This window comes from Pygoscelis adeliae, unplaced genomic scaffold, assembly GCF_000699105.1.
Source record: "Pygoscelis adeliae isolate BGI_AS28 unplaced genomic scaffold, ASM69910v1 Scaffold66, whole genome shotgun sequence".
NCBI classification, from domain to species: Eukaryota; Metazoa; Chordata; class Aves; order Sphenisciformes; family Spheniscidae; genus Pygoscelis; species Pygoscelis adeliae.
In genome coordinates, this window is record NW_008825167.1 from 8,159,435 (window position 1) to 8,182,417 (window position 22,983).

The following is a 22,983-nucleotide window of genomic DNA, read 5'->3' on the forward strand; positions in this document are numbered from 1 at the left end:
GCCCCCTGGGCAGGCTCCTGGAAAAGGTGCCAGAAAGCCGAGACTTCCAGGCTCCTGGATCCTGGGCAGCTCAGACCCCTGGGTTTATGGGCACTCAGCTCTGAGCTCCATTATCACAGTATCTAAATGCATCATAACCTTTGTTATACTTTGTCAATGTCTTTATGCATTAAGGAAGGGCTACTGTGCCCTTTTTGCTGGTGAGAAACCAAAAGATTAATGGCATTTAGGTAGGTAAATCTTAACAAGCTTCTATTTTATGTGGATTCTTCCAGTTGCAAATCCACTATTGATTCTCAGACCCCTGCTAAGCTCCAATGTATAAAGTTCTGCCTGTGCTTTAAAGTTCTGCTTCTGGCTCTGTGAATGTTGCATGTCCACAGAACTTGCACGTGAATCCTATCAGGATACACAAACTAAATGTTTCTCTCCTTTGCTTGTCTCCATCTGGTAGGTAGGACATGCACTTTGGGTTTTGCGGAATAAGAAAAAAGTAAGGCACTACCTCAAGTTTGTGAGGAGGCACTGGCATTGCTAGCATTTTTTTAAGGACTGTGTTCATATTTTTAGTCACCAGTGTTGGATTCACACTCCCATTTCTAGTTGCCTGTTTTTTCCATGTGTTGAACAAGTACCTTCAGGGCATAACTCTGACCTATGATTTACACCCCAAAGGGGTGGGCTTTTGCTGTAGTCCTGGCAAAGTACAGAAATCAGAAGCACTACCAAAAAAAAAAAAAATTGGCCCAAGATCCCCAAAAACTAGTCACTGAAATAGCCAACCTAATTTGTGGGTCAAGGCTCAAATTCAGGCAGAAAAACAGATATAAACCCAGGGATCTTTCATACCTCCCATTTCTTTTAGTGCCTGCCAAGTGTCTCAGGATACAACGAGGGTCACTAGATCATTCTTTTCTCACACTTTGAAGGTCACCTCCCTTGAGATTACTGAAGCTATGTCTTCAATAATCCAGAAATTACCTGGAAACCCAATGAAAAATAAATGTTACAGTCAAGAAATAACATATATGATGCCAACGTTGGGCAATACGCCTGTTGGGAACAAGCATTTTGGGCTATTGAGCAACTCTGTGTATATTTTTCAGGCAAAGTGATGACCATAGAGGGAACTTGAATGCCAGGTGAACGTTTTATACAGAGGAGGCTTCCTGACAGTATTTACCACCTTCAGAAATGCCAGTCAATGTCTATCAAACTCATACTTTTCATAACTAAGGGAAGGGATTGTCCCCAAATATGGTATTAAAGGAAAAAAGTAGGTAGAAGTAATTTTAAAAAGTAGTCATGCATAGTAAATATGGAAGGAGAAGGAACCTGTCTGTTCCTGGAGAAGTTCAGCAGCAGTTTATTCTTACCTACTTCTGCCATCTTCAACTTGGGATAACTGATAGTCACATAGGTTGAGGCTGCCCTCAGGTTACAGGTTACTCTTCAAAAAGTGTCATAACTTTTTTGTGTGTTAACTAGATTTTTGTTGTGGTAACAGTCACTATTAATTAATGACAGAAATTACTTTTTTTCCCTCCCTTTCTTTCAGAGGAGAAACAAACAAATGGAAAGGATAGTTTACAGGACTACAAGAATAGCTGTTCCTTTTCTATTTTGGTAATGCAAAAATAAATGTTAGGAATAAACATATTAAAAAGAGTCATTAGGACTTCTGGATGCAAATTAACCATTTCATTCTCTGATTAAACAAGCACAGCTCAATTAACTCAATACACTTACTTATCCCTGAGGTTTTATATGTCATGTAATAAAATATCTCAGTTGCTCAGAAAGGCTGTGCTATCTGTCCTTAGGGGTTTTCAAGACCTGCCTGGATAATGCCCTGAGTAACCTGGTTTGGCCTCATAGCTGACCCTGCTTTGAGCAGGAGACTGGACTAGAGACATCCTGAGGTCCCTTCCAACCTGAATTAGCCTATGACTCTAAGACCTGTTTCCTCCTAATAATAAACAAAAGGAAAGTCCTAATAATTGGATAGCATCAAAATAATAGTCTACAGAAAGATGCATATATATTGCTATAGGTGGGCAAACTTTACTCATCTCTTCCTGAGGCATTTGGATCTCTAGATCTCTAAAACTTTTCTATCTATCTGCTGTATGCAAATTCTGTCTAACACACATTTGGCTGGGTCCAGGGCACAAACCTTTTCTTTGTTTAGAATTAATTTAGTAACTAGAGATGATAGAATTCTAATCTAGATGATTCTAATCTAGAGATTTAGAATTAATTTAGAGACTAGAGTCTCCTACAGCATGTTCCCTTCTCCTGCCAACCCCCTCCCCTCCTAGTCCTTAACACAGTAGAGGCACTTACACATACAAATATTTTACAGACATTTTCTTTAGGACTTCAGCCAAAATATTGGGTTTGATTTTTTTCCCAAATAAAACAGGCTATGTTTATGTACAGCAAGTCAAATGGGTCTTCATGACCTGCTGACTCTGAAGTAGTGAAGAATATAGATCATAAAGCACCAAGTCATGATTTATACCATAGCTGTCGTGAGTGGGATAAAAATAACAAGGAAATGAGTATGTTTCTATACACAGCTGAAGACTTTAGTTAAAGCCTGAGCAATGGGAGTATCGGACCATGACACATGGTGCTTCATTCCTCATTCATTTTTGCATGGAAGGTGCCTGACCCTTCTGTAGAAGTGGCTTTTCAGAGAATCAGGTGCTAGCTGATGAATTCATGAATATGTTGTCACATCTGGAATTGCAAATCCTTCTCTTCCTTTCAAAATGTCAGTAATGTTTCTCTGCCGTTACGATGCAGATGCTATTGTAGGGCATGGCAGTACAGTTGTATATTCCATGTAAGTTATAAGGTTTGTTATTTGGTTGCCACTAAATATATCACAGGGCTAGAAAATGCTCTTAACATACGGTTATAATCCTTGATGTAGCTTGCACAAGTACAACATAAAGTATCTATTTCTTCTCTGTGTCCACTCAAGAAAGAAACAATATTCCTGGGACCAAATCTGCAGCAAGGTGTGAGCAGAACCCGTCTGCAGCTGCTTGCTGCAGTCTCCGGTCTGTGGACACTGCTGAGGCAGCTGAAGCCCGCCTGGGTGAGGGAGTGGTGAATCAACAGCATCATGAAGCCACGGGCTATATTTGTTCCTCACTGAACTTGTTCATGGAATCAACAGGATACTGATAAATATGCTGTTCTGTTTAGTTATTAAACGCATTCCTTTCTTGCTGCGCACCTCCACCATCTTTTATGAAGCTCCAGAGGTGCTTGGTACCATTCACAGTCCCACTCAGCTTCAAAAACTTCAGAAAACTCTTTCAGGCCCTCTTCTGTCATGATGGGGACTCCAAAAACTCTTTAAAATGCCAGCAGTTTTATTTAGTGTTTGGTACAATTCAGATGGAGTAAAAGTGCTAGTTTTGGGCCCAAAACTTTCAAAATTTTAAAGTTTTGTTTTATAAGAATTAACAGCAAACAGAGACATTACTGAGGCTTGGACAAGGATTCGTATCTAGTTCCATTGCTGGCCTCTAGCCCAGCGTGCTATGTGCTTTGAACCTGTCATTTCAATCTCTTGCCTCTTTGTTCCATGATAGGATATGCATATTACTTCATTCATAAATATTTTTGAAGGTTATGAACAAAAAGTGCTACAACATTATTGTTAGAAAAAAATACAATAAAAACTTGAGATACTACTTGTTAAGGACTTCATCTGTCCTCTGGTTTTGCTTTAAATGACTTCAGATTTGAGGGTTGCAATATGCATCGTCAATGTCTACTTTTATATCTAACTTCTGTAGCTTTCCCAAACTCCTGGACACTGAAGTAGTTGTAAAAACTTTGAGTTTGCTATTTTATGTATCTACAGAAGATATTACAGAACTGATGATTTATCAGTGCGTGTCGGTCTCTTCTCCCAAGTAACTAGCGATAGGGCGAGAGGAAATGGCCTCAAGTTGCACCAGGGGAGGTTTAGATTGGATATTAGGAAAAATTTCTTCACCGAAAGGGTTGTCAAGCATTGGAACAGGCTGCCCAGGGAAGTGGTTGAGTCACCATTCCTGGAGGTATTTAAAAGACATGTAGATGTGGTGCGTAGGGACATGGTTTAGTGGTGGACTTGGCAGTGCTAGGTTTATGGTTGGACTCGATGACCTTAAGGGTCTTTTCCAACCTAAATGATTCTATGATTATAGCTAAAGGCCAGAACAATTTTTAGAGGAAAACTTTTGCCTTATATTTTCCTGCTTAGCTTAAGTTCATATTATTTGCAAATATTCAGTGCAAAACTTCTCACTGTCTGCGGTACAGCATTGGGAAGGAGGCATTAATCTCTGTGGGAGATGTGATTCTGGGAACAGTGCTTGCATTGAGACTTTGATGTTTCTGAGGCAGTTCCTGTTTTGGGGTTTCTTATGTGCAAGTTGAATGCCTAGAAGCATGATTCCTGCTCAGATACAAATAATGACAAATTGTCTGAATGTGGAAAAAACTCTAGAATGATAAATGTCAATGTTTTGTCTACGTATATCCAAAAAACTGGACCCATGAGGCTTCTAAATCAGTGTGCTCTGTTTCTGTTCTTTGAAGTTATTTTTATAGCTATTTCCCAAGCAATTGCACATCCTACAATGAAAACTACATATGTCCCAACATTAAAATATCAGAAAGAAGCCATTTTTAAAGCTTTGACGCTCAAAATAAATGATGAGCACTTTCTTTATATGCTAGCTGAATATTCAACTCAAACAATTAAAATAAATAATTGCATCGTGGACAAACACAGTACAGATCAGGATAACTATATATTTTTATTTTGTATTGTAAAAGCTGTAAATTGCCTCCTTTAGATTGATTTAACATATATGTAAATTTGTCACGTGCTTTTAAAAGTTTGTTTTGTCTTCAAGTTCCACTTTTATTCTTTTTTAAGGAACAATCACACACACACACACGCACATTCAGGTAAATAATTCCATGAATAGCCTCAGGGTCCCTTGGCAAGAATGTAATTGTCTGTGCACTGACTCTATAACTGAATTACCTTCCTTAATAATGGGATATTGGTTTCATAGGCCCCTGACTGCTCCCCTTTAATACCCATTAATTACCTTTTTACTTCCTTTAATGTCTCTTTCTCTTTTTCTTCCTTCATGTTTCTTGTTTCTTCCCTGTTTCACACCCTGCAAAAGTGCAGCTAGTGCAAGAAAACAAAGCAGCAAAATGACTGTAAGCTGGCATTTACAGACTCCTATTCATATCAGATAGAAGACTCCTGCACTGCAATTGAATTAAGTGATGTTAGAGCTCAGAAACACAAGCAGGCCCACTCCTATCATTCACAACTGCCCCTCTCAGTTGCTGCTGCCTTCTTGTAATCATTTAGATCAAGAGACCTATAATACTGAAAAATAGTTCTTTCTTTGGGTAAGCGTATCTGGGGATAAATTTGAGTAATACATAAAAAAGAACACAAAGGATACCAGTTCTGCAGTGTGCACCAGCTACAGATAGCTACTAGTCCATCAATATCAGCTTCCAAATGGGGCCTAGGAGAAACTAACCCATGAAACAGGCATCATTTTATCAGTGAAGAAATGTTCCAGTGCAGATTATTTGGGTTTTCTGCTAGCCTTTAGAAAAGCTTCAGTTCTGTGCTGGAAACTAGTATGTGACATTTCAATCCCCAAAATAATTGAGAAAACTAGGGCTTAGGTCAACTGGGCTATTAAAACCATAACTATGGCTTTGCTGGAGTGATGATTGCAATATATATTGTCCAGTAGAAACAAATAGATTCAGCATATGTGACCACAAAATACAATTCTTGTATTACTGGTTCTTCCAAAATCAGGTAGAGAAATACTGAAGAATTTGTAGCTCCAGCCTTCTTTCCTGCAGCATAGCCTCATGGTATTGATTAGTAAATCCTATGAAGAGACTGTAGAGGAGAAAGTATCATTCATTCATGAAATGGAAATACGCTGCCACAGAGCATTTACTTTGCATGGGCCAACTACTCATAATTCCTCTAGAAATGATCCGTCATTATACTTGAACTCGGATTCTGGGGCTCAGAGAGGGGAAAGGGAAGGAGCTCTTACCTTATAAAGATAGAGTTTATTTTTATACACCTACTAATGTGTTCAACAGCCTTAATAGCTGATGCCTTCTCTGCAGGAGAACTGTATGACAAAGCTGACAGAGGGTTTTGCTGGAAGAGAGTGCACAGACCTTTGTGATAGGTAGCAGCAGATTTCAAGCACACCAAAAGACGTTGCAAAGGACAGGAACTGAACCTAGTGGGCTGCCCACTTGAATCAAACTACACCTCTGAGCCAGGTTAGCTGGTGATACTGTCTGGCAGGACCAAGCAAGAAAATCCCTTGAGATGGGAGACAGACGTCTACTGAAACACCTGGATATTGTGAGCAGGTTTGAGAGGTGGGTGGAGGTGTTACTAGAAGGACCATCTGATCAGTGGATGGAAAGGAAAGAAACAAGCTACCACTAAAGTCACTGTACCCAGCAGGAGAACTAGAGCTAGCTTTCAACATTATTTTCCCATTTTGACAATGTTTTTTACAGTGTTTTAATATTTCCTAATTTTTTTCAAATGGAAAACACCGATGTTGTGAAAAACTCTCCCAAACCATATGACCTAAAGCCCCCTTTTCTATGTTTTCATTCCTCTACACCTGTCTTCCTACTTGTACCTTTTTTCCTATTTTGCTACAGAAGTATGGAGAAAAGTAAAAATCCACACCTGCAAAAAATTAAGAATTTCAGATTATTTTTTTCTTGAAAAAGTTCTTAAAATCCAAACTAGACACACAGTAGGAAGACTGGAATGAAAAATTCTGATGACTAGTGTCATTTGTTGGCATTTTTGTTTGACATAGCAGGGTTTCTAAACTAGTGTTTTCCATTTGAGCTCAGAGGTGATAATGTGAGTGCACGATAGGCATATTTCTGCCTTTGGTTTTATTCCCTACTAAGAGTAAATTTTGTAATGCTTTTGTCACAAGCTGGATTTCACCAATGTTAACTAAACAAACCACAATGCTCCGAAGGAAAGACTACCCAAACACATGGCTACAACCTAGCAGTCACGGGCTCAGACGATGGGCATTGGTTGTTTTCAGAAAGAGCTGCTCCATTAGCATGGCAAAACCTCAAGTTTGGAATTTAGATATCTTCAGTCTGGATGAAAGACAGTAACTTTAGACAATGGGTTTTGAAAATCTTGGTTCCTTGCGTCTGATCCCAAGCAAAGAGCCCTACATTTAATCTCTGCTTGGATTATAACCAATTGCTATTGTTATGATTTAGCAGCTTTTGAAAATCATTTCAAGGAATCTTTTGTTCTCATAAAACAATACCTTTTATTATTCAGTCCCTGCCATCAATACTTTTTGTTTTCATAATATGGTCTATCAATAAAGCATTTACTATCATTCAATCAGTGTAAATTCTATTCAGGCTCATCTACTGTACATTTCTTGATGAAAACTTTGTGACAGTTCTAAAGCCAACTGATCAGCAAGCTGATTTTTTAATCATATGCATGGGTGAAAGTATTTTACTAAAAAGTAGTTATGAAAAAGTAGTAGATCATTATTACTGAAGCAGAGATTGCTTTATATTTTTATCTTCTAAAATGCAGCTGAGAAGATCATTATTAAGAAGAGAATGTCATTTTTCAAAAGAAGTTGTGGCAGTAACAGCTAGTGAGGCATTTTTTTATTGGCTTCAAGAGGGAATGCCTGTTACATAATACTACAGCAATCATTTCAGGGCACAAAATTCAGAGCTAGATGGTGATGAGAAAATATTCAAGACGGCACAGATTCAGAAATTTTGTTTAGAAACTTCTACAGAATTGACATTTATAGATTTCCTGTGTTCTGTATAGTGAATAATGAGTACTATTGCTCAGATAGAGTAAGTATATGCATATACCACATGATGCAAACACTTTCATTTTCCCCTGATAGGTATGGAAACTGTTTCTCAGTATATAGAAATGAGATTTCAAGCTGTGATAATAATATATTACCTTTTGGGGGGAAGTCCAAAAAAAACCCAGAGAAGTTTGGTTCTCGGGGCAGGATGCGTAGAACAGTTTCCTTTCTGGTATCAAGGGGGAAAAGTTAAACTTCATTTACAATGGTGAATGCATGTTTCAAGCTAAGTTAATTGAATTTCATCTACTTGTCCACCAGTAGTCATAACACTTTTATTTCTTTTTGTTTCATCTTCTCCCCAGTGGGCTTCACTTATTGGCACAGATGGATTCTGATATCAAAGGCAATTTCCAGTTGGCTTTAGGACAGCTATTATTTAATTGTTGCCTTTAACTGTCTTTTCCCTGTCACCAGAAGCTTCTGAAAACTCTTGTATTTAAAAAAGGCTGTGAGCCAAATTCCCTGCTGGGATATTTCTATGGAGCTACACTAGTAACAAATTTTGCCTAGTAAATTCCACTTTCACTGCAGTATCTTAAATTTCTCTACATCTTTTTGTGGTAGCCTGTAAAACCTTTATGAAAATAACCAACATAGATACCCTGACCAAACCCCAATACCAACCTAGCAAGCCAAAGCATCCATCACTTCTCCCCTAAGCTACAAAGGAGAGCTACTGGAAAGGGGATGGTGGCCTGGCGTTGCAAAGCAAAGCAAAGCCTTTTGAAGGAGACAGGCTCCCTAGCCTGACCGAAGAAGGACATATCGCTTTGCACCTCCTTGTGTCATCGCTTGCCACAGTAAGAGGACAGGCACCAGGAGGGACCCTGCAGCATCCTTCAGTTTACTGGCCACAACGGTTGTATTAAGAGACAGTTGCTCCACAAGGTAAGTTGGTCTGTGAAAAGGGACGAAAATCACAGAAAAAAGGCTAACTGGGACACTGGATGCCAGTGGCACCTCAGGAACCTCCATACCATGTTCCACAGCATGGGGCAAACATGTCCTTAATCATAATTCACAGGCTGAACCACTTTGGGGACATTGCTTCTTATGTTGGGACACATTGTACTTATGCTGGTAGGAACAGGTGTGGTGCCAACTATGTCACTGTAAAAAATATGGTTTGAGTAGCTAGTGGCAATGAAAGAAGAGACAGTTTGCAATCCTACCTGCTTTCCTAGTCAGAGACGTTCTGGAGAGAATTTTTTAACATTTGACAAATAGTACAAGGATATACTGAAGACAAAATTACCCCCTTCCCAACTAGTGGATCAAAATCTGCTTTAGCTTTCTGAGGGTCAAGAGGGCATGAAGAGGGTTCAGTGCAGGTTTAGACAGATCCTGTAGAATATGACTGCAAAATTTCTTTGTGTACCATAGTTATTAAAGAACTGTTGATTGACAGATGAGAGGTGTGTGCGTTTGTTCTTCAGAGCACTGCAGTGTGTGAATAGGTGAGCAGTACCCTGAAATATTGTTGCATGGATAAGCTGCAGGGGTAATTGGTCTTGACTCAAAAGGAAATGGAAACTAGAATGGGAGAGAGAATTTGGGGATATCATATTAACAAAAGGAAAAGGAGGTCATTTCTCTGAATATTTTTTCACACTAAAAATTTAGGTTTACTGCAACCTAAATCTGACAAGCCATCAGAAATGCCGGAGACAAAGATATTTGCATTTCTAAACACAGCAAATGCTTAGGAGCTAAATTCTTTTTCTGTAAGAGACCTTTTTAAACAAAGCCAATGCCAAGAGCTGCCTGTAGGAAACACCTCTGTTAAGAGCTCTATTCTGGACCTTTTTGCATCAGAGCTTTGTTTATGTCATGTGGTCTGGTGTGCATGTTTCCTGCTAGCTCAGGAGTGCATAATCAACCCTACGTAAGATGTATTCCCAGGCCACTAAGCAAGACTCAATTAAGGATACACTTCTGGTGTGTTTAAAATGGTCCTCAGTAATATTTATTTTTATGCTGACATATATGTCATCTCAGTAAATCCTTCAATCACACTTTAGATATAAGGCTGTAAGCAAAATAATCCTATGGACAAATAAACTTACAGATTTGAACTTTAAACCAGGAAATTTGTATACAATACAGTGGTAACACTCATGGATATAGCCAGGTGGCATCGTTCATTTACAGCTAGTTCTCTGAAGGGACTTGGGTATCACAGTGCTCATATTTGTGCCCTGTGTTGAACTCTGCTGATTCATAAACTCTCAAATTAAGATATTTTCTCCCCTATACATTGTATGAGCAATCTCATGTTATGAGAGCGGGAGAGTACGAATCAGTGTCTGCAAAAAATGCATGCTAAGCACATTGCTGCTGGAAAAATCTTGGTGGGGTGGGGTGCAGAGACATTTTCTCAGGGTGTCAGGCAGCTAATTGGGCTTCAGGAGTGTACCTCTCTTTCCTTGGTATTTACAGAAATACCATGAGGTAAATTTGGGGTAGAAATTGTGCTTTCTTACCCTGTTACTCAAGTTCTCTGCAGAAGAAATTTGAACCTTATTTCTCATGGCCTTCCTCTAACGACAATTCTGCAGGGTAATCTGGCAGGGGAGAGCCACTCTCATTCACATTCACCCTCCATACAGAGAATAATTTAAATATCATTTTGCCCAGAGTAAAGTGTAGCCCAGGAACTTAAGTCTTACAGCGTTCATGAAAAGAAAGGGAAGACCTGAGCTTCAGTCCTGAACTCTCACACTCAGTCTGAAGCAGGAAGAAAATCACAATTTCTGTGATCCAGCAAATATATAATTATATTTGGCAGGGAACAGTTTTGACAAAACCGAGTAAGAAGCATGCAGGCACACGCAGGCACAGAGCTTGTAGCAAGGCTGTCAGACTGGGCAGCAAGTCAACTCGAGGGCTGGAAAAGAAATCTTCCACAGCTCTGAAAAGCGGGTAGGAGAAGGGAGATATTAATATATTCCCATATGCTTTTGTGTGAGTAGTAGCTGTGGCCCCAGTTCTGGCTGGATTGAATTTGCCATAAAGGGAGAACGAGGAACGGCCACTTTGTGAGTGCCAGCAAAGTGCCCCTGCGGCTCAGCCCAGGTCGTGGCAGAGAACAAAGAGAAACACAGGTGCTCGGGGAACTTCCATGGGAAAACCTTGCAAGGAGGATAAGCAAAAAATCTTGCAATACATTAACTCCTGCATATATTAGGTGAGATCACACAAGGGCACGTCTGCTGAGGGGCCTCAGCCTCACGCTGCTTTTGGGTCTTGTAGGCACAGGAGATGAAACCTGACATCTGCAAATGCTTACGGCAGAGTCTTCACATGCAAAGCTTGTTTGTCCAAACAGACTGTGCACACAGAGGATTTCACCAGCGGTCTGGTGGCATGTCCAAGAGGCCCTTTATGAAGGATTTGTTCCACTACTGCTTTAATAAATAATCCCTCTGTATCACAGGGAATATTAACCTCTAATACCAGTTCCATCCCTATATTTTTCTCTCCACCTCCAGAACAGGATTAGCTGTGTACATTAAGAGAAACCTTATTAACTAATAATAATAATAATTAAAAAAATTAATTCTTTATAGTCCTATTGTTACTGTTTCCATCCATCGACTGAGGTAATGAAGTAAGGAAATGAAATGTTCTTTGGTTTTGAGATTGCTAGTGAAATTATGCAGGCAGATCATTTTCCAGTCTTAAATCTAAATAATTCTGTTGCCATAGGATCAAAGTATGTGTTACGCTGCCCTCAGTTTTCCACGCATTGATTCATCCTTATTCCCCTTAGCACATTTTCCCTTTGATTTGTTAATTCTCATAAAAGCAGTTGGCAGTAAGTATGGTCAGCATCCAGATTGCTCATTATCACACTTATTGTTCTAAGCCTTATGTTCTCCTCCTCCTCTTGTAACCATTTATACTTGAGAAGTAAAACCTTACCTTGCGTGTGCATCTGTGTAAGCATTCAGGAGAAAGTAAAATCTCTTGCATTCATACTGTAGCATACAAAAGCAAATATTGCAAAAGGGCTTAATCTTTGTTGTTCTAAACCAAAATTCATGAAGTAAAATACGGTAACAAAAAAACCCAAATTCAGTCACTGGTGATGCTTATACTCAGCTTCCTCTGATATATCACAGCAGCTGCATTCTGCTAGAAAATTAGGCTTCTCAGAGTAAGGGTCTGGTTTATTGGCTGTACTTGAGGGCCAGTGGAGTTAAACACTGATGAACTTAGGTGTTACAAGTCAAGGACCTTTTATTCACCTTTCACAAAGCATTATTCTACAGAAGCCTACAGAGTTGCCCCCTGTTAACAAGAGTGTGAGTCAGGCCTCAGCAATGCTCTCCAGTTATTTGCTAGCAGAGAGGAAAGTAATCCTCATGTCATTCTATAATTCTGGTATTTAGAGGCTGTACTTTTATAGACAGTCCCACATGGAGGGACACACTCGGATGCCTGATAGCTCTTTTTTAATAATGTATTACAAAAGCCTCTTTGTGCCGAAATCTTTCAGGCAGTTACTCTACTCACCTTACTCTATCCTTATGTGTGTGAATACATACTTTTAACTCTCTTTCTATCCTTTTTTGTTAGCAAAGAATTATTTTCTATTTGTATCATGCCTAACAATGAGGTCCCAATTATACAGAAGCCTCTTGTTTCTATCACATTAAACATAAACAGCAATAAAAATAGAGTCCTTCCTATGACCAGTTCACCCAGGTCTAAACATAAGGCACTTGAACAAACATCTTTTTGGCTATCATAATGCAGATTTTAATGCTTTTCCAAGTGTACAGTTTTTTGCTACTACCTACAAAACTCATTCTTGTTACACAGAAAGTTTCTAGTTCACATTTGTGCAGAATCTTGCAATTCTCTAATTCAACTTATCTTACGGTGTTCTTAAAATTCTTCTGGAAGAAAGAAAAGTGAGACAAAATTTTTATCAGAACAAAATATATTTAAGGTTAGAGCTCTATTTTTAGCTCCTGCACCTGGTTTTGTTTGATTAACAAAATTGGTTTGAAAATTGCCAGATCTACTTGGAAGAAAAAGTTCTCAGGTTTCCTTGATTATACACACCAGTTGGCTTTGCCACTGAATTGTCTTACTTGTTTTATCAATTGGTTAAGAAAGATGATATTCTGCAGTCATCTGAAAGAAAATCCTACTACAGCAAAATCCAGGGGGCTTGGGCACATCGCTGGCATTGCCACAATAGATCTACTGAGATAGAAATTCTGTGTGTTGTAATGCTTTTGGGGAATTGTAACACTGAAATTCAAATCCTGGAGGTAGGGACAAAAGTGCTGCAGGCGGGACTCAAAAAATGGGGAGATTGCTAAGGAAAAGGGAAAAAGAGAAACTCACAGCTCCACCTGCAACTTGGTATCACAGCACCAGGTATCATCACAAGTACTTCTGTCTAAGAAGCAGCCCTTAAAGTCTGACAGACTGTAGAGCATTTCCTGCTTTAGATCAATGTAAAGAATAACTTTTCTCAGCTCAAAAGTCCTGTAGCCAATCCAGGACATAAGAGTGCCCGAAACTGAATTGCTTGTCAAAGTCAGTGCTGTCCTCTTGTTGAACGGGCTTTGGTTTGGAAGGTTAATTTTGTTGTTTTTTCTTTGAAATATTTAATTGAATTTACACCAGGAAAAAACAGTACAATAAGATTAAACACTAGCTATTTATAGTTTGCACAGAGTAAACTATAAAACCAAAGACAAAAACTTCAAAAGATTGTTTAGGCCACATCCCTGTACTGGTGCAGAATAGCTGCTCCTGCATCAGCCCTCGCAGATGCTTGCCCAACCTCTTCTTGAAAGCCCTCAATGACACATTGTCCTGAGTTGGGCTCTTGCCTCCCTGTCAGTTACAAAGTTTTTCCTAACATCCAGGCAGAATCTTCTCTCTTCCAAATTAAACCAATTTCTCTTTGTTCCTCCCGGCGGGCATGTAAAACAATTGATCTCTATTCTCTTTCTGTTCAAACAGCCAGGACTGGTAAACATTTCACATAAACACACATGCTCATCTAAGAAATCTCTCTGATTCATTGTTTCTCTTTTCAGTGGGAAGCTGGCCTGTTGCTGGCTGATGATTTTGAGACCTTGCAAGAGTTACAATCTAGTCTAATTTGTAAATAAGATTTCAAAGTTAGAAAAAAACAACACCAAAACAAACAAACAAAAAAACCAAAATGCAACCTGGATAACCCACGTCAGGCACCTGCCCTTCTGCTTCCTTGAAACACAACCTGCAATGATGTAAATAATGAAATAAAGTTACACTGTGCTGCAGCTATTCCACCCCAGAATATGCCCCACATTGCACATTTGCTGTACAAAGCCTGTAAAATGCAACCTTGCATGTCTCTACAGCATCTCCTGCATCTCTTTAACCCCTGCTCATCAGGTCATCTTGGGGGTGAAGGCCAATGCCACCATGTGAAAGAAAAAGAGCAGAAGTGGGTAAGCTGGGATGCCATGGTTTGTTCAAGCCACCTCACAGGGAGGATTGAACAAATGTTTGGAGGCATCTGGTCGAGTTTCTTATTCCTTTTGTTGAGCCTTTGAATATGTGCACTGAGGCAGATGATCTGTGAGTGAAAGTGATTCACACTGAAATGGAATGTGATTACAAAATTCCAACAACCACAAAGAGATTCTGCTTTGCATTGCATTGTAATTCTCATAATGTAACCTTCCCTTTCAAACAATTTAGTACTTCTTTTTTAGTGGCTAGGTTCTGAAATTATCAGATCCTTCCCTGTGTTCAACCTTATACATCAGAGCGTAAATGGCCTGATGTACACAGGACTAAGGAATCTCCAGGTTTTCATGAAAATCACTCCACTAGCATGTCTGCTTTTTCTTCCAAGACTATGGATGCCATGCGGTGTGCAGATGGGTGCTTCTGCATCCAGCTCTGTAGGTGATGGAAGACAGCCAGGTACAGAATGCCTGTGCCAAAGGAGAGCACATGCATCCTCTTTAAGATGCTCCATGAGGCACGATGGCTTCAGATGAAGTAGCAGTAACTTCAATGGCAGTAACTCATACTTTCCATTTTTTGACTCAACCACCTTATACATAGCAATAATCCTTCATTTCTTGATCAGGACTCATTCAGTTTTTTGTAAAGCAGCTACAAACCTGGAGTGAATCTGTATTGGGTGTCTGTGGCAAGGTGTTGGCAGCAGGGTGCTACAGGGGTGGCCTCTGTGAGAAAAGGCATGGGGCTGCCCTGTGCTGGACACAGTCAGCTCCAGCCAGCTCCGATGGACCCACTGCAGGACACAGTTGAGCCCATCAGCCAAGCTGGTGGTGCCTCTGGGAAAACACATTTAAGAAAGGGCAAGTTGCCACATGGTGGAGAGAGGAACGAGGAAAAAAATGTGAGAAACAGTCCTGCAGGCACCAAGATCAGTGGAGAAGGAGGGAGAGGAGGTGCTCCATGTGCCAGAGCAGAGACTCCCCTGCAGTCCATGGAGGACCATGTCAGAGCAGATATCCACACTGCAGTCCATAGAGGACCCCACACTGGAGCAGGTGGATATGCCCTAAAGGAAGCTGCTGCCCGTGGAGAACCTACACTTGGAGCAGGGGAAAAGTGTGAGTAGGAAGGAGCGGCAGAGAGGAACTGTTATGGACTGACCATAAGTCCCCATTCCCCATCCCCCTCTGCTGATTGCAGAAGAGGAATTAGAGGAGTCGGGAATGAAGGAGTGAAGCTGACCCTGGGAAAAAGGAGGGATGCAGGGAAAGTTGTTTTAATTTTGTCTTTGTTTCTCACTATCCAAATCTATTTAAATCAAATGTAGCCAGGTGGGCATCGGTCTCTTCTCCCAAGTAACAAGCAATAGAACAAGAGGAAATGGCCTTAAGTTGCACCAGGGGAGGTTTACATTGGATATTAGGAAAAATTTCTTCACCAAAAGGGTTGTCAAGCATTGGAACAGGCTGCCCAGGGAAGTGGTTGAGTCACCATCCCTGGAGGTATTTAAAAGACGTGTAGATGACCACATCTACATGGTTTAGTGGTGGACTTGGCAGTGCTAGGTTAACAGTTAGACTTGATGATCTTAAAGGTCTTTTCCAACCTAAGCGATTCTATGATTTTATGATTCTAAATTAATTTTCTGCAAGTCAAGTCTGTTTTGTCCATGATGGTAATTGGTGAGTGATCTCTCTCTTTTTATCTTGACCCATGAGCTTTCTTGTCTTATGTTCCCCCTCTTCCCTGTTGAGGAGGGAGAGTGAAAGAGTGGCTGGGTCTGGCAGCTGACCAAGGCAAACCCACCATAGACTCATTGCACTCAGTGCTTGTAAAAGATTATTTTTAAGTATTTTGAAGCTGGGATGAACTACAGGAGTCACTATGCCTTTTTGATTCTCAAGATTGCTTCACCAGCATTTCTGCATGCTATTGCATTTTAAAATTTTTTACTTGCCATCACTTCTACAACCAGCTTCTGAATTTCAAGGCATTTTATCTTTGAAGGGCAGACACTCCTCATCTCTAGCAGATTTTTTCCCTTAGATCATATTACAGGTAGGCTTGGTAACACCACTTTTTTGAGGTTTCCCAACATCTTGGATTATGAATTCCTGTTTTCAGTTGCTTATGACATTGCTAACCTTCAGCTTTTGGGATACACAATTTCTATAGTGCATGTATACTGAAATATTTTTAGAAAATACAAACCAATGTATTTTAGTCAATTCTGAAAATGAAGTAATGGAAAAATGTTATTTTGTCCACCACAAAAATGGAATCATTCAGAAGCAAGAGTCCTGAAAATGGTTTAGTAAGGATCAAAGACAGGTGGTCCTGCCAGTCCTGCTTTGGCACTACCCCCAGCCTTTCTGAATCCACTCTTCCTTGTTGACGCACTCATTCCCCAACCTCATCTCTAATTTCTAGGGGAAGTAATATTTTCTTATCATTGAATGGAAACCAGGAGCTCTCTGTTCATTTCTTGGCACTCCATCAGAACCATTATCTTTTTAAATGATAACTGTACCTCCATTCCCTGCATTTATTTTAAACCAGCTATTTCCTTTTCCCCATCTTTTATCTGACCTACCAATTATATATGTATCAAGGCTGAAACGCCACCTGTGTATTTATGGAATGTTTATTCCACTAAGGCTGTGCCTTAAATTGATAACTTTTGATGTTGTCATAAAATCTGGAAAATTGATCAAGACCTGGAGAGTCTGGATAGGAGAAGAGAGTAATATGAAACGAGGTGTTCTGGAGTTTATCTGAGCTGCATCAGAAAATCCATGCAGCTAACATGAAGTGGTAGTTATCACTAGTACGGGTTTATCTCTCCTCTTCCTTGTAATATTAATCTGATACAGTAAGGATATGTTTCCATCTCTCACCACGTTGTTAAACCACACCCACAGCTATCAGATCTGAATGCAAGGGCTCCACAACACAATGTGATATATCTGATGCCTTTCAAACTGACGTTATTAAAAGGAATAGTAACACTGGTAATGTGACATCTTATACTCTAGAAAATCTTTAGGGTGCTGTAACTAAGGAAAACCCAAGAAGAAACCAGGGCTTTTATCAAAGAAAATGTCTTAAGTTGTCAAATGAATGAGAAACATTATATATTGGAGTTTTGTAGACTGGTAAGAATTCTAATTTTAAGCTATTAAGAGGCTTAAAAATATTTAATACAGTACTTTGCTTCAGGTGAGATCTCTGTGGTTAATTTCACCATAACCTACACGAGGATGTGGAGCACAGATGGGACATCTAAGGAAACCTTAGTTATCATTAGCATTACACATTCTTCTGTAAGCACAGGAAGCTATAGCATCACAGCTCAAAACAAAGGTCCTTCTTGGATTACCTAATTATACGCTTTGTCAGTTGATGGTAGTGTAACAATCCAGGCTCTACTTTATGAAATCTAGCTAAAAGTTCAAACTATCATGTACTTACACGTTACATATTCTAGCATGGCAAATACACAACTACAGAGCACCATACTCATTATTCATTGTCCTTGGTTCTAGGACTACCGGGTGTCTAGGGGATAAAGTCACCAGGATTAATACATAGGTTTAATCACATCAGTTATTTCTAACCTTAAACCATACCCAATTTGCTTAATGTAAGCTTTTTTATAGGCTGTTGGACATTACCATAGGTGTGCAATAATGGTCCTCTTGTCTAGGATCAGGAGTTCAAAGAAAAGGCAAACAGAAAAGAGCTAGAAAAGTGTTACAAGAATGATCTGAGCTCTGAAAAACGAGCTTTAACATGACAGCATAATGAATAACAGTCTATTTAGCCTATTCAAAAGAAGGTTAAAAGACTAAGATCACAATCAAGTAGTATTTAGTTGTGGAAGAATTATGACTCTTCAGTGCAGAATAGAGAGATTCAAATTTTAGAGGCTGAAGCATAATGTACTTGAATATACAAATTTTAAGTGAGAATAACTAGCTGTTGGAACAACCTATTAAGGGATGTGATAGCTCTTCTAATCAAGTTAGAGTGCTTTTTTAAAAGACAGATTATAGCTTAGTGTTACAGCCTTGATGCAGAAATGATTGGTGAAGCTCTTTGGTCTGTGTTGTGCAGTGGAGTCAGACTAGATTATCATAATGGCCTTTACTGTCCATAGTAATCTATGCGTATAAGATTTCATCATGGCTAAGGGCACATGTGGGTGGCATAAGCAGCTTTAGAGCCTTTGTGTCAGAGACTTTTCCCTGCATTCTCCCTTACCTCCCATGGGAGCAATGGGAATGGTGTTCTTCACGTTATAGGTTTAAGAAGAAACAAAGCAGTCAAAAAAACTTCCTTTCATAAATGTCTTGGAACATTTCATAAGAGAAGTTAAAAATATAAAAATCGAAACTGTTTAAACTAGTTAGGCAGCAGTTCTGAGTGCACAGAAATTAAACATGCTGTCCTCAGGGAGGATTCAGTATGTTCCTCGATCCCAGTTCAGCTACAACTTTCTGTAATTCATCTGAGAAGCAATCTTTTAAGTCATCTAAGGTAAGGAAGGGATCTTAAAGAACTCACCTACTACACTCCTCAGCCCAAAGGAAGAATCACCATGAACCATGCCTTACTAAAAAACTGATCCAAATTCTTTACTGAGGGAGATTCCAGCTTATTGCAATGTTCAAAACTCATTTTTTCTAAGACAGATGACCTTTGCACTGGACTATTATTTTTCTAAATCATCAGTATCTGATAAACAAAATTATGCTTCCAATACTAATTACACTAAATCTATATAAAATAGCAATGAAACCAAGGTAAGGGCACATACACATAAAGAAGATGGAGGCAAAGAAGAAATATCATGAAAGATTTTTCTTTTGATCTTCTGTGGAGATTTGTAAAGTTGAATCCATGGCCATCCAATTATGTAATCTATGAAGCTCAGATTCTAATTTCTCTATCCTCTCTACTAAACAGGAAAATTCTTAGAGTTCACTTTGTGTTGTACATGTCATAGATGTAAATGCTCCGAAATTGAAAAAAAGCATAACCTAGATTTAGAGGTGCAGCTGAATGAGGATGCCCCAATGCAAAAGGGCTCTGCTTAATAACTGTTGAGAAATATATCTGGCTTTGGGATGAGTTTGTCCAGTGTTTTTAAAGCTTTCCAAAGAAGGGAAATGGTTGGTCTTTCTGAGTAGGAGGATATGACCATATTGAACTGTGCATGTAAAGATGATCTGTGTCCATTGCTTAGAAAAAGGGTTAGAAATCAAATCAATTGCTTTTGGAAATAAAGATATAAATGCTTTCTATCATGTCTTTCTTGTGACCTTTTATGTCAAACATACAACTGCAGGAGGCTGCTAAGAGCTAGTTTCACTTAAGCCTTCGCAGTCATTCACCAAGATGAGAGCTCAAAGGAAAAAAGTGTATTGTCAGATAAACACGCAGTGGCTTCTGTACAACAAAATGGCACTAAATGCTTTCTATTAAGGACAGAGGAATGCAAGCATGTACGAAGAGGAGAAATCCAAACTTCTGTAGCACTGAAGTTGTGAAAAGAGAGAAAGGGACAGTGCATAAAGAGCATCTTTTCTCCACCTCAGAAACCACCACAAAAAAATAAAAGAGATTGCAGCAGCCGTTACAAGGGGGCTGCTGCTGGACGTGAGCAGCAGGGATTAAAGGGAGCAGTGGTTTGATGACAAGGTACCTGGTGAGTATTCTTTCATACGTTTTCTCAGTGTCCTTTTACCTCCTCTGTAATTTTCTTATCTACTAGGAAATATCTGCTTTCTGTTTTACGTCTTACCCTGATTATGTAAAGGGGCAATTTTCTTTCTACAAGGTCAGACTTCTCTCACTGCTACATAGCCAAGGTTTAGACCCCTAATAACAGGGATAAGCCCATTAAACCAGAATCTCATCCATACTACTGTCACTCTGAGAAATTTGTTCTGATACCCAAGGCTTGGAAAATTATTCAAATGGTCTTAAGCACATTTGAGATTGAAACTGGAAGGCTTTACACAGCAAGGCTGAAAACCTGACAGTCTCTTTCACAAAAGGGCCTGAAATCAGATAGCAGATTATAGGCTTCTGTGAATCATAAGAGGAAAGAGATGGGACTGGTCAGCAAGAGATTGTCTAACCTACCCAGGACGATTAATGAGGTCCTCTCAGTATTTAAAACCACTAGGTAAAAGTCTGTGTAATGCTTTTAACATTTCTCAAAGACCAAAATCTTAGGAAAGCCAGAGTGTAATTCAAAATTAAACTTTCCTTTCTATCAGCTTATGGGTTTCCGTTACTATCTCATTCCTTTTATCCCATGGCTCTAGCAATGAGTAACAGTTGAGATGATTTGGTTCAGATCCCATCTGAAATCTTCAAATAATTCAAAACATTTGGTCTTTTGGGGAGGGTCAGGAAGATATCAAGCAATTTGCCTCCTGCGGTTCTAGTAATTCTTAATGTCACCTTTAAAACCTAAGTGCTGGGTGAGATGATAAAATTGGATCACTTGACTTCAGGAGATAAAAGATATTAAGGGCACCTTAGTTTAAACAGCACTTCACTGTATGGTCAAGCACAAAAAGGCCCTGAAAGCACCCCTGGGAAGGATAATAATACTTATGTTTATGTCCTAATGGAATCAAGTGAAGCTCTCAGTCCTCACTGAAGGATGCTGGCCTTGCTTTCAAAGAATTTACGGACTGTAATTTGTGATTATTTCCACCAACTTGGTAACATACTTAATCAAACTCTAAGAAATTGCACTTTTGTATTGATTGTGACTTTCTTTTTGTGAAGTCGGATTGACTTTAGTGGTACAAAAACATCGTGCTGGAAGTGGTTAATTCAATCTTTAAGTTGCAGTGCAGCATTCGGAGAAAGCTTTTAGTCCTTAGGTAAATTGACAAATTTAATTTAGGGTTTCTGGTTTGGGGACATGTTTTTGTGATTCCTGCTATTCATTTGTATTATGCTTGCTGCTCCCTGGTATTCTGTGTGGAAGCTGAGAGTTTAAAAGTTTGTTTTATTTTACATACAGGCTTTGTCAATTGGAGGGAGGGAGTGAAGGGGAGGAAGGTAGACAGACAAAGAAAGAGAGACTAACAAGGGAAACACTCCCACCAGCTCAGTACACTGAACAACCAAAACAAGGATGCTTGTTTGGTGGCTATGCAAGACCTGGGGCCTGATCCTTTTCCTGTTAAGATTGGTGAAAATTTTAATTAAGTCTGCTGAAGACAGAAATGGAGGGAGAGATTTCTGTGGCACACTGAACTGAAAGGCTGGTGTTACAAAGGCATTTACCATAACACCAGTGCTGGGAGCTAGGTACATTTCTGGTCCAACAGCCTCTTTACTGTGAAGCTACAAACCACTCACTGGGCAAAATTTGGTCTTTCAGTGTCCTTTTTCTTTCACAGTTGAAGACTTCCGATAACACCCAATAGAAGCTTTTCCTACATATGTGTATGTAAAACATGTACTTTACAAGACATTTACAGGACAACCAGGTGATCAGGCCGAGTCAGCATGGGATTATGAAAGGCAGGTCCTGCTTGACTGACCTGATCTCCTTCTGTGACAAGGTGACCTGCTTAGTGAATGAGGGAAAGGCTGTAGATGTTGCCTACCTAGACTTTAGTAAAGCCTTTGACACCATTTCCCACAGCATTCTCCTGGAGAAACTGGGTGCTCATGGCTTAGACAGGTGTGCTCTTCGTTGGGTAAAAAACTAGCTGGATGGCCAGGCCCAAAGAGTTGTGAATGGAGTTAAATCCAGTTGGTGGCCAGTCACAAGTGGTGTTCCCCAGGGCTGTTTTGGGGCCGGTCTTGTCCAATATCTTCATCAATGATCTGGACGAGGGGATCGAGTGCACCCTCAGTAAGTTTGCAGACGACACCAAGTTGGGCGGGAGTGTTGATCTGCTTGAGAGAAAGAAGGCTCTACAGAGGGATCTGGACAGGCTGGATCTATGGGCCAAGGCCAATAGCATGAGATTCAACAAGGCCAAGTGCTGGGTCCTGCACTTCGGCCACAACCACCCCATGCAGCGCTACAGGCTTGGGGAAGAGTGACTGGGAAGCTGCCCAGCAGAAAAGGACCTGGGGGTGCTGGTCAACAGCCGGCTGAATATGAGCCAGCAGTGTGCCCAGGTGGCCGAGAAGGCCAATGGCATCCTGGCCTGTATCAGAAATAGTGTGGCCAGCAGGAGTAGGGAAGTGATCATGCCCCGGTACTCGGCACTGGTGAGGCCGCATCTCGAATACCGTGTTCAGTTTTGGGCCCCTCACTACAACAGGGACGTTGAGGTGCTGGAGCGTGTCCAGAGAAGGGCAACAAAGCTGATGAAGGGTCTGGAGAACAAGTCTTAGGAGGAGCGGCTGAGGGAACTGGGGTTGTTTATCCTGGAGAAAAGAAGGCTGAGGGGAGACCTTAATCGCTCTCTACAACTACCTGAAAGGAGGTTGTAGCAAGGTGGGTGTCAGTCTCTTCTCCCAC